Source organism: Bos mutus, chromosome 20 (assembly GCF_027580195.1).
Source record: "Bos mutus isolate GX-2022 chromosome 20, NWIPB_WYAK_1.1, whole genome shotgun sequence".
NCBI lineage: Eukaryota > Metazoa > Chordata > Mammalia > Artiodactyla > Bovidae > Bos > Bos mutus.
The window spans coordinates 48,766,994-48,779,246 of NC_091636.1; the positions used below are offsets into that span (position 1 = coordinate 48,766,994).

Here is a 12,253-nt window from a genome sequence, read left to right on the forward strand (position 1 = left end):
TGTTTCATATATGATATTATACATGTTTCAATGCCATTCTCCCAAATCATCCCACCCTCTCCCTCTCCCACAGAGTCCAAAAGACTGTTCTATACATCAGTGTCTCTTTTGCTGTCTCGTATAGAGGGTTATTATTACCATCTTTCTAAATTCCATATATATGCGTTAGTATGCTGTATTGGTATTTTTCTGTCTGGCTTACTTCACTCTGTATAATAGGCTCCAGTTTCATCCACCTCATTAGAACTGATTCAAATGTATTCTTCTTAATGGCTGAGTAATACTCCATTGTGTATATGTTTTCATAAAACAAAACATGCTTGTTACATTATAATATCCTAATAACCACTTTTTGTATTTGTCTATTGATCCTATTTTTTGCTCTTTTTTTCTTATTCTAGTACAATTATGCAGATTTAAAGCTGGTCTATTTCTACTAATCAATTATAATGTTTGTCCTAGTCTAGTTATTTACAGGCAATGTGTGAAGCAGAGACAAGAGTGCAAGTCAGTAATTCTGTGTACATGTGAGTATGATGTGAACAAAATGTGAGTGTGGTGTGAATAAGAGACAAGGCTTTCATTTGTTTAATTTTACTTCATTGCAGCCAGCTAAAATTAGTGGCTCTCAGACTTTTCAAAATATAATTTCTTTCATCAGTCTCATGCTAGCGTAGTTTCCCACAAATTATGACTTTCTTGTTTGCTTCATTTTACGGCCATTTGTGTGTCAAAACTGATCCTCTTTACTGCTGTCATCAGTCCATATAGCCATTCTCTTTTTGCTAAATAAGAGGGTCTTGATTTTTTTTGGTCATGTAATATCAAATATTTTGTCAACTTGAATTCTGCCAAAATTTTCTTAGATCCTCAGCTCCAAGTATTCTTTCTTAGTGTCTTTTTCTCTTGTCAGTTAAAAATTCACCACATATGGGTAACTTTAGGGCATTCTTTGGTTTCTTTAAAACGTGAGGCTGGCATTTTTCCTTCTTGATCTCCTAAATTTCTTTATGTGTTTTGAAGAAGAGAAAGAGGGAAATCCTCTCTACATAGTGTTCTTTTTAAACTAGAAGTTGTAAGGCAAGTTTCAAAGGCTTCATTCTGTATGTCCAGAGGATGGTGGACTTTATTCTTCTAACTCCATTTATTGGGTTTCTCAGGTGATTTTAAGCCTTTAATTAATTTTAACTTCTAGCCCAGCCAGAGTACTAGGAATATATGATTTCTCCACCGCATTCTAGACAATTTTTTGTTTTTTATTTTGCTTTTCCTAAAGACTGGAGAAGGCGATGGCACCCCACTCCAGTACTCTTGCCTGGAAAATCCCATGGACGGAGGAGCCTGGTAGGCTGCAGTCCAGGGGGTCGCTAAGAGTCGGACACGACTGAGCGACTTCCCTTTCGCTTTCACTTTCATGCATTGGAGAAGGAAATGGCAACCCACTCCAGTGTTCTTGCCTGGAGAATCCCAAGGACAGGGGAGCCTGGTGGGCTGCCGTCTATGGGGTCGCACAGAGTCGGACACGACTGAAGTGACTTAGCAGCAAAGACTGGTTAAGTAAAAATATCATGTAGTTTTGAATCAGAAAAGCTTTACATAAAGTCCACCCTTGTCTGCCTGGATTTATAACTTGTATTTATGTTTTTCACCTTTAAATAGACATAGAAGTGGTAGTATGCTGGAGCTAATTCATGCTTACTAGATCCCATGCCTGTTAATGTTTTGGTGGTATTTTAAAGTGAGCATGGTGTGGTATTTACAGCATGGAAATTGGCAGACTGTAACAATCAGGCCTCCTTCCTCCAGAGTTGCTAAAGATTACCACTCAGCAGCAATATTCTTTTCATGAACATATTGCTAGTATTGAATATATTAATTTATGGAATATATTGTTTTCTGGCATGCTGTAAATACTCAGTAAACATTAGTCATTTCTTTTTTTTTTTTTCATTAGTCATTTCTTGCTTGCTTGCTTTCCTATTTCTGTTCTCTAACCAGTGTCTTAACTTCAGTTCCTATGGATCTCATGGAATTTCCTCTTAAGTTTTTCATTGTTCTTATACTAACTTTGACTCAAAGCTGAATAATATGCTTGCCTGGCCTCTGACTTAATTTATTCTCCTTTCATATCATTGTTCACTCTTTCCTTTCTCTGAAGTACTTTCTTAATGCTGACCTCTGTGGCTTTTAGCATTAATCAATTTTTTTTTAGTTTAATTAAAGCTGTTTCTGTTATTTCTCACATCTTTTTGTCCAACTTCTTAAAATCTTTCCCTTCATCTCTGCATCAAGGTTCATCATGAATCTCACTGTAAAATGTGGTGAAGCATATAAATTATTAATATATTTACCCTATATATGCAACCCACAACTGACCACTGAAATGCTAATTATGATGAATGCCACAATAAAGTGAAAGAAGATTGAAAAGTGATTCTCCTCCCACACTCTTAAGCTGGGTCTTTTCTGTTGCAAAATTCCTTTTCCAGTAATTTGCAACCTCTAAGAGATGAAATGAGCTAATGGACACTGCTTCTTTTCTTTTTCTCAGAACACAGTTTGAAAAAGGTTAGATCAGGAACAAATCTTTATTAAAATAGGTAATAAGCTAATAGGATTTCAAAAGCAGCAGCTATGAATAAATTCTTCATCTCACACTACCATGAGTCTGGCCCAGATCATAACTTCCTTTGGCAAAGTCAATATTATTTCAAACCTTTCAAAAGAGTAGTATTTTTCCTTGTTGGAAAAACTTAAATGGTTCCAAAGCAAATTAGATGAAAAACATATCACAAGCAGACATTTTCTAGATATTCTCTAGAGATAGTCTTTAAATTTTGGATATGATTAGATAAAAGTGCAGAGAACATTTTTCTGTGTCAATTTTAGCAGTAATCAGGTAACAATCAACAATAGTATATATTTTACATGTTGCATGAGATAACCTTTCAAAACATGTGTGAGGAGTTTCTTAGGCATAAACACTTGTGGAAGAGAGATGTGAGAATGAGGAGAATGAGGAGAATGAAGAGAATTAGTAAGTGATGCAGGCCCTATCGCCTCAATCCACCTCCTGGGATCTCTGGAGTTTAAATATCCCATCAGATGTAGGATTGAAATGGCTCGGCCCTTACACCTCTGTCTCCATCAGATTAGCGGTGTGAGCTTCCCTCACAAATGTAACTTTGGGTGAGATGGCTCTCTGAAGTTGAGACAATTCTTGAAGGTGATTTCATACAGTTGGAGCAACATTCCCTTCTTCCAGGCAGAACTGGGGCTGATGACTCTACACAAACCCCACGTAAATATTTTTAGCCTTATTGTTTTCAGTGAAAATGAATTGAATACAAAGACCTCTATCACTGTTAAAAACATAGGCAAAATGAATCCGCCACAGGTATACATGTGTTCCCCATCCTGAACCTTCCTCCCACCTCCCTCCAAATAATGGATTCACAGTGCAACGAAATTTGGATCTTTTTTAGGCAAAAATATATCAAATAAAGCAGACATCTGCCCACATAAACACACACAGATGACAATATCCCCACAATAAAGAATAACAATTTGGAAAAAAAAAAAAAAAGGTAGGCATTTGAAATATATTTAGTAAGTCTACTAAAATTTTGTAACAATAAGTAATTGAAATTAGGAAAAGGATGGAGTCATTTGAAATAATATAAATGTGCACAAATTATTTTAGAAATTTCTCTTAATGGTTCTGAGGCAAAGCTGTGTTTCTGACAATAAAAGTTATTTTCAAAATACCTCAATAAAACTTTAGAAGCATATGTTTATTACATTTCTTTTCACATAAGTATAAGCAGCATTACACATCAGCTATATTAAAATTAGTATACTAATAAAAAGTTTCTAAAATAATTTATTTTATTATTGTGGTAAAACATACATAACATAAAATTTACCATCTTAATTATTTTTAAGTATACAAAACAGTGGCCCTAGAAACATTCATAGTTTTGAACAACCATCATCAGTATCCATCCAAAGAACTTCCATCAACCCGGACTGAAGCTTTGTATCTATGAAACAATAATTTTCCTTTACCCCCTACCTGAACACCTAGTAACCACTATTCTCTTTTCTCCCCGTGAATTTGCCTATTCCAGGCAACTCATATGAGTCACACAATATTTGTCCTTTGGTGTTTGGCTTATTTCACTTAACATAATGTTTTAAGGTTCATCATATTGTAACATGTTTTGGTAATCCATTCCTTTGTAAGTTGAATAATATCCTGTTGTATGTACATACCATATTTTATTTATCCATTCATCTGTCAATGAACATTTGGGTTGTTACCACTTTTGACTATTGTGAATAATTATTTTATAGAAATAAATATTTGACACTCAGCTGTCAGTACTCCTGTATATATACCCAGATGTGGACTTTCTAGATCATATGATAACTCTGTATTTAATTTTTTGAGGAAGCAACATATTGTTTCCACAGGGACTGCATCATTTATATTCCCAGCAACAATGTAAAGTGGTTCAAGTTTCTCCACATTGTGCCAACAGTTGTTGTTTTCTTTCTTGTTTTGTTGATAATAAGCATCCTAATGAGATCTCAGATGCTTTGATTTGAATTCCCCTAAGGACTCCCAGGTGTTTGTTGTTGCTTAGTTGGTAAGTCCTGTCTGACTCTGCAATCCCATGGACCTTAGCCCAGTAAGTAGGCTCTTCTGTTCATAGGATTTCCCAGGTAAGAATACCCGAGTGGGTTACCATTTCCTTCTCCAGGGAATCTTCCTGACCCAGAGATCAAACCCACATCTCCTACACTGCAGGCAGATTCTTTACCACTGAGTTCCCAGGTGGTACACTGGTAAAGAATCCACCTGCCAGTGCAGGAGACACAAGAGACGTGACTTGATCCCTGGGTCAGGAAGATTCCCTGAAGTAGGAAATGGCTACCCACTCCAGTATTCTTGCCTGGAAAACTTCATGGACAGAGGGCCCTGGCAGTCTACAGTCCATTGGGTTGCACGGAGTCAAACATAACTGAGCACAACACAACACAGCACAAGGATATAGTGATGTTAAACATTATCTCATGAACTTATTGGCTCTTTGTATATATTCTTTGGAGAAATGTCTATTCAATTTATTTGCCAATTTTTAATTGGAATGATTAATATTGTTTTATTTTGAATTATTTTTATTGTCAATTAAGAATATATTCTCTATGCTCAAATATTAATATTTACCTTTGATTTATATTCTATATTATTTTTATAATACACCTACTTTTAAAAAAGGATTTTGAAATTGCTTATGCTAAACACAAGGGACTTCCCTTGTAGCTCAGTTGGTAAAGAGTCTGCTGCAGTTCAGAACACCTGGGATTAATCCCTGGGTCAGGAAGATCTCCTGGAGAAGGAAATGGCAACCCACTCAAGTATTCTGGCCTGAAGAATCCCATGGACAGAGGAACCTGGCAGGCTACAGTCCATGAGATCACACGAGTCAGACAAGATTTAGCAACTAAACCACCACCACGCTAAACACAAAATTAAAAAATACACAGTTAAGACAAACAACCTTGTAGGTATTTTTAGGGAGAGTGGATCACAAGAACTATGTTGAAATCCATCTTCTACAACTAATTCCCTATATGATTATGGGAAAATAACTTAATTCCCTGTTTTATTATCACTAAAAATGCAGTATTTGGCTTAGAACAAATTTCAGATACCATTACATTCTATAATTATATATTAACATCACTGATAAAAAGCAAAGGAAGAAACAAATATGCATAGTTACATTGTTATAGGAATGGGGAGATAATATTTGTTGGCATATTTAAACTTCATCAATAAATCTTAAGAAAAGCATTTTTTAATTTTAAAGTATAATATACTTACCTGTAGCAAAACACGCTGACCTTAAATATGATTTGACGAATTTTGACAAATGCACCTACCGGTACTCTTGCCTGGAAAATCCCATGGACGGAGGAGCCTGGTGGGCTACAGTCCATGGGGTCTCAAAGAGTTGGACACGACTGAGCGACTTCTCTTTCACTTTTCACTTTCATGCATTGGAGAAGGAAATGGCAACCCACTCCAGTGTTCTTGCCTGGAGAATCCCAGGGACAGAGGAGCCTGGTGGGCTGCTGTCTATGAGGTCACACAGAGTCGGACATGACTGACGTGACTTAGCAGCAGAAGCAGCAGCTGCAATCACTTGAGGATGTAAAATATCCATCATCCTGGAAAATTCCTGTGTTACTTCTTAGACAACCTCCTACCCACAACAGGCAACCACTGTTCTAACTTCTTTCAACAGAACATTGATATTTCCTCATTTAGACTTTTATGTAAGTGAATTTATAAAGCAAATATTCTTTTGGATGTGATTTTTCTCAGCATAATATTTTTTGAGTTTCTGCACGCTAATCAGTGGTCTGTTCTTTGTTATTGCTGAGTGGTATTCCTTGTACTAGTATGCCACATCTTGTTTATACAGTCACCTTCTGATCAGTGTTTGGGTCATTTTGTGTATACATGTCTGAGTGTGTGTGTGCGTGTGCGTGTGTGTGTGTGTGTGTGTGTCTGTTTATGTGTTTGGCAAATGCATAGAAGTGAAGTTTCCGGCCATGAATTAGGTATATGGTTAACTTAGTGAAAAAAATTCCAAGTTTCTGAACTGATTGTATATACTATTTTAAACCCTTAGCACTAAGAGAGGTTCTATTGTTCAATGTTCTGGATGACATTCGTGTTGGCAATGTCATTGCCAATTGAGCCATTCTGTGGAGTGTGCAGTGAAATTGCAGTATGGGCCTTTATTTCCATTTATCTCATTTCCCTTAGGACTAAGAATGTTGACCATCTTTACTGGGGCTGCACAAAATGGTTAATGATTATATAACATATATATAATCCCTTTGTGCAGTTCTTTTCTACTTTTACCCACTATTTTATTAGGTTGTTGAGATTTTATAATTGAGCCTTGAGTTGTTTATATTTGCATGTAAGTTTTTTTTGTCAGATATATAGTTATTGCAAATAATTTTCTGCCAGTTTCTGGTTGTCTCATTCATTTTCTTTATGTTAAGAAGTTTTTAATTTTAATGAAATCCATTTTATCTTTTTGGTTTTCTCTTTATGGTTAGTGCTTTCTGAGTCTAACAAAATACTGATTACCTTAAGGTCATAAGGTTATTCTTCCCCCATATTTTCTTCTGGTAAATGTATAGTTTTATATTTTCCATCTCAATCATTTATACATTTTTGTGTATATCATAACACATGAAATATAGTTTTTTTATTGTTTTTCTTTTCCATATGGAGATCTATGTAATGAACCAGTTGTTCTAGCATAATTTATGAAAATACTTTTCTGTTTGAAATATCATATGCCTTAGTTAAAACTCAATTGACCTATTTATTAGCCTGTTTATGAATGATTGACTCTGTTCCATTGATATATTTGTATATTATTTATGTTATCTAGCTTATTGTACCTTTAAGGTAAGTTTGAAGTCAAGTGCACCAACTTTGATATGTGTAAGAGAATTCACTTGTTGATAAGTTAACAACTTAACACTCAAATAGCTAAGAGAAAAATAATTTTTTTATACTGTAGTTCCAACTTTCTATATTTCTGTGTTTAAAATGTTTTAACAAGTTTATTTCTTTTGCAGTTAGTGCACCTGTGACTGTATTTTTATTTATGATTTGTGATGGTTAAGATCTTCAGTATGATATTAAATGGAGATGATGAGAATGGAAAATTTCCTGTTTTGATCTTATGGTTAAATTATTATGCATTTTTATATCTTATATGATATTAACCACAGGAATTTTGTAGAATAAGTAGAAAATAAGGTTTTGAAGCTGCTTATGATGAAAGAATAAAGTAAAAACACACAGTTAAGGATAAGAGTTTTATAGCTATTTTTCTGGAGAGTGTATTATGAGACATGTTGTACCCATGCTCTTCTATAATTATTATGATTATGGGAAAATCATTTAATCCATCGAGTTTCTGGTTGCATCTCAACTAAAAGCAAAATAAGTAGGTGAGGTTAAATTTGAGACACACTTGCATTTTGTAATTCTATATTAACATGCTAATAAAATAAGAAAACCTACATTCATAAGTATAAGAAGAAAAGATAATAGCTCCACTTATTTTGCATTTCTCTATAAATCTTTCCAGTAAAATTATTTCCAAATTATTGAGGAGTAATTTGCATATTCCATGTTTCCTAATAAAAATTAATATGTATTTTAAAATATATAGTATTTTTATTTTTTATATAAATTTATTTATTTTAATTGGAGGTTAATTACTTTACAATATTGTATTGGTTTTGCTATACATCAACATGAATCCGCCATGGGTGTACATGTGTTCCCCATCCTGAACCCTCCTCCCTCCTCCCTCCCCGTACCATCCCTCTGGGTCGTCTCAGTTCACCAGCCCCAAGCGTCCAGTATCATGCATAGAACTTGGACTGGTGATTTGTTTCGTATATGATATTATACATGTTTCAATGCCATTCTCCCAAATCATCCCACCCCCTTCCTCTCCCATAAAGTCCAAAAGACTGTTCTATACATCAGTGTCTCTTTTGCTATATTGTATACAAGGTTATCATTACCATCTTTCTAAATTCCATATATATGCGTTAGTATACTGCATTGGTGTTTTTCTTTCTGGCTTACTTTACTCTGTATAATAGGCTTCAGTTTCATCCACCTCATTAGAACTGATTCAAATGTATTCTTTTTAATGGCTGAGTAATACTCCATTGTGTATATGCATCACAGCTTTCTTATCCATTCATCTACTGATGGGCATCTAGGTTGCTTCCATGTCCTGGCTATTATAAACAGTGCTGCAGTAAACATTGGGGTACACGTGTCTCTTTCCCTTCTGGTTTCCTCAGTGTGTGTGCTCAGCAGTGGGATTGCTGGGTCATAAGGCAATTCTATTTCCAGTTTTTTAAGGAATCTCCACACTGTTCTCCATAGTGGCTGTACTAGTTTGCATTTCCACCAACAGTGTAAGAGGGTTCCCTTTTCTCTACATCTTCTCCAGCATTTATTGCTGGTAGACTTTTGGATCGCAGCCATTCTGACTGGCGTGAAATGGTACCTCATTGTGGTTTTGATTTGCATTTCTCTGATAATGAGTGATGTTGAGCATCTTTTCATGTGTTTGTTAGCCATCTATATGTCTTCTTTGCAGAAATGTCTATTTAGTTCTTTGGCCCATTTTTTGATTGGGTCATTTATTTTTCTGGAATTGAGCTGCAGGAGTTGCTTGTATATTTTTGAGATTAGTTGTTTGTCAGTTGCTTCATTTTTTATTATTTTCTCCCATTCTGAAGGCTGTCTTTTCACCTTGCTTATAGTTTCCTTTGTTGTGCAGAAGCTTTTCATTTTAATTAGGTCCCATTTATTTTTGTTTTTATTTCCAATATTCTGGGAGGTGGGTCATAGAAGATCCTGCTGTGATTTATGTCGGAGAGTGTTTTGCCTATGTTCTCCTCTAGAAGTTTTATAGTTTCTGGTCTTACATTTAGATCTTTAATCCATTTTGAGTTTATTTTTGTGTATGGTGTTAGAAAGTGTTCTAGTTTCATTCTTTTACAAGTGCTTGACCAGATTTCCCAGCACCACTTGTTAGAGAGATTGTCTTTAATCCATTGTATATTCTTGCCTCCTTTGTCAAAGATAAGGTGTCCATATGTGCGTGGATTTATCTCTGGGCTTTCTATTTTGTTCCATTGATCTATATTTCTGTCTTTGTGCCAGTACCATACTGTCTTGATGACTGTGGCTTTGGAGTAGAGCCTGAAGTCAGGCACTGTATTAAAAATATGAATTAAAAACATATGAATGATATTTTGCTAAACTAATTACATTTATTTTTTCTTTTTATATGTTTTTCTTTTTAATACACAATGTATTTTAACAATTTATAATATTATAAGTTTAATATATAATACATATAGTATTGAATTTAACTGTTTAACAGTTGCACACTATTTCATTGTATGCATATACAAAAATGTAAACAAAAATGACAACCAGCCCTTCTCAGAAAGATTTATATTCAGTTGGTCAACATTAAGAGTCAGATGTGCTCTATGTTTCCTTTTTTTTTTGGTTTTGTTTTTTTAATTCCTATGCAAGATTCTGTGCATGGAAATAGAAACATGAGCCTGGCCTTCCCTAAAGTTCTGAATCTCTGTTTTTAATTAATTATTGTTGTCATTGTTTCATGCCTTTAAAATATTATGATTTGTTGCTTCAAGCTTAAGCTTCTTCAGGATTTGTCAGGGATTAATTGATCTTAATGTCATTTTATGCTGTGGTATTAATTTGCTTTAACTTCCCATCATACATGGCCACCTAATGTAAACAGCTGACTCATTGGAAAAGATCCTAATGCTGGGAAAGACTGAGGGCAAGAGAAGGGGGTGGCAGAGGATGAGATGATTAGGTAATGATTGCTGACTCAGTGGACATGAGTTTGAGCAAACTCTGGGACATGATGAAGGACATTGAAGCCTGGTGTACTTCAGTCCGTGGGGTCGCAGAGTCAGACATATTTTAGTGATTGAACAACAACCCAGCAAGGATATCTTGGTTGCTTCCAAGTTTTTACAATTACAGATGAAGGTTCCATGAACATCCACATGCAGGTATTGTGTGGACATAATTTTGCAGCTCCTTTGGGTAAGTACCAAGGAGCATGATTACTGGATCACATGGCAAAAGTATGTGCAGTAGTGTCAGAAACCTTCAACTGTCTTTCAAGTGGCTGCACTATTTTGCAATCCCACCAGCAAAGAGGAGGAGTTGTTATCGCTCTACATCTTTACCAGCAAGTTTGTTGTTAGTGTTCCAGATTTGGGGCATTCAAATAGATGTGTAGTGGTATCTCAAAGTTATTTTAATTTGCATTCCCTGATAACATATGAAGTAGAGGATCTTTTCATGTGCTTGTTTGTTGTTTGTTTCTTTACTGTTGATTTTAAGATATCTTATTATATTTTATCAGATGTGTCTTTGCAAATTTTTTCTTCCAGTCTGCATTCTGACATCTCATTCCCTTGACATTGTCTTTTGCAGATCAGAAATGTTCGATTTTAATGAAGTCCAGCTTATTAATGTATTCTTTCATGGATCATGCTTTAGATATTGTACCTTAATGTTATTAACTAACATAACCAAGCTTCTTTACAATTTCTCCAATACTATATCCTAAATGTTTCGCATTTACACTTAGGTCTATGATCCATCAAATCAAATGCAGATTTATATCAACTTCAGAAATTTATCTTAATCCTCCTGAGATTTTATTTTTTACTTTAAAATGACATGAATTTTCTGTTCTATTCATATTTTGACTATATGTATAAATACAATGTGTGCTGTGTGTGTGTGTGTTGAGTCCCTTCAGCCATATCTGACTCTTTGCAAACCTGTGGACTGTAGCCTGCCAGGCTCCTCTATCCATGGGGTTCTCCAGGCAAGAATACTGGAGTGGGTTGCCATGCCTTCCTCCAGGGCATCTTCCCAACCCAGGGATTGAACCCAAGTCTCTTAAGTCTCCTGCATTGGTAGGTGGGTTCTTTACCTCTTGCACCACCTGGGAAGCCCATAAACATAGTATTAGCACTGTAGTTACAAAAACGAAATATATGTAATGTGTTTAAGCATTAAATAATAAAAATAGTACTAATTTCTGTTTATTATAGCTTCCTGACCTTTTAGCTAAGATTATGTATAATATCTGTTCTTATGAGTTTAATACCACTTATTGACATAATGTATGCCAGTTATTGCTAGCCAACTTACATACTGTAATTTATAAACAATTGCAATACAAAAGATTGTTGTTCCTACTTTACCAAGAGGAAACTGAAGCTTTGAGAGGTGAGTTATTATATCTAGTTACTAATAAATTTTCCAGCTAGGATTCAAATCTGGTACTATCTTATTCTTTACCATCTGAGCCACCTGGGAAGCCCATCTTATCAAGAAACTTGGATTAATTCACTCTAGTGCAATAACAAATCAGTAAATAGATGTAAAACATCAGAGAGAAAACACATTGTATTTTATTTTTTCATTGTATTTTATTTTTGTGGGTAGACTTCTTATTGAATACATAAATCTGTCAGCAATAAATTTCAACCTGAAATTGCTTTACTCTTAAAATAGTGACAACCATTTATAGAGGAAAGAACCCTGGAGTGT

General features: G+C 35.0%; 1 protein-coding gene and 1 pseudogene across 1 annotated transcript in view; both read left to right on the top strand.

Moving 5' to 3' along the window:
* Positions 1-12,253, top strand: part of CDH10 (cadherin 10) — a 186,456-nt gene that overhangs the window by 92,975 nt on the left and 81,228 nt on the right. The gene's annotated exons all lie outside the window — the stretch shown is intronic.
* Positions 11,748-11,851, top strand: LOC138984254 (U2 spliceosomal RNA; annotated as a pseudogene).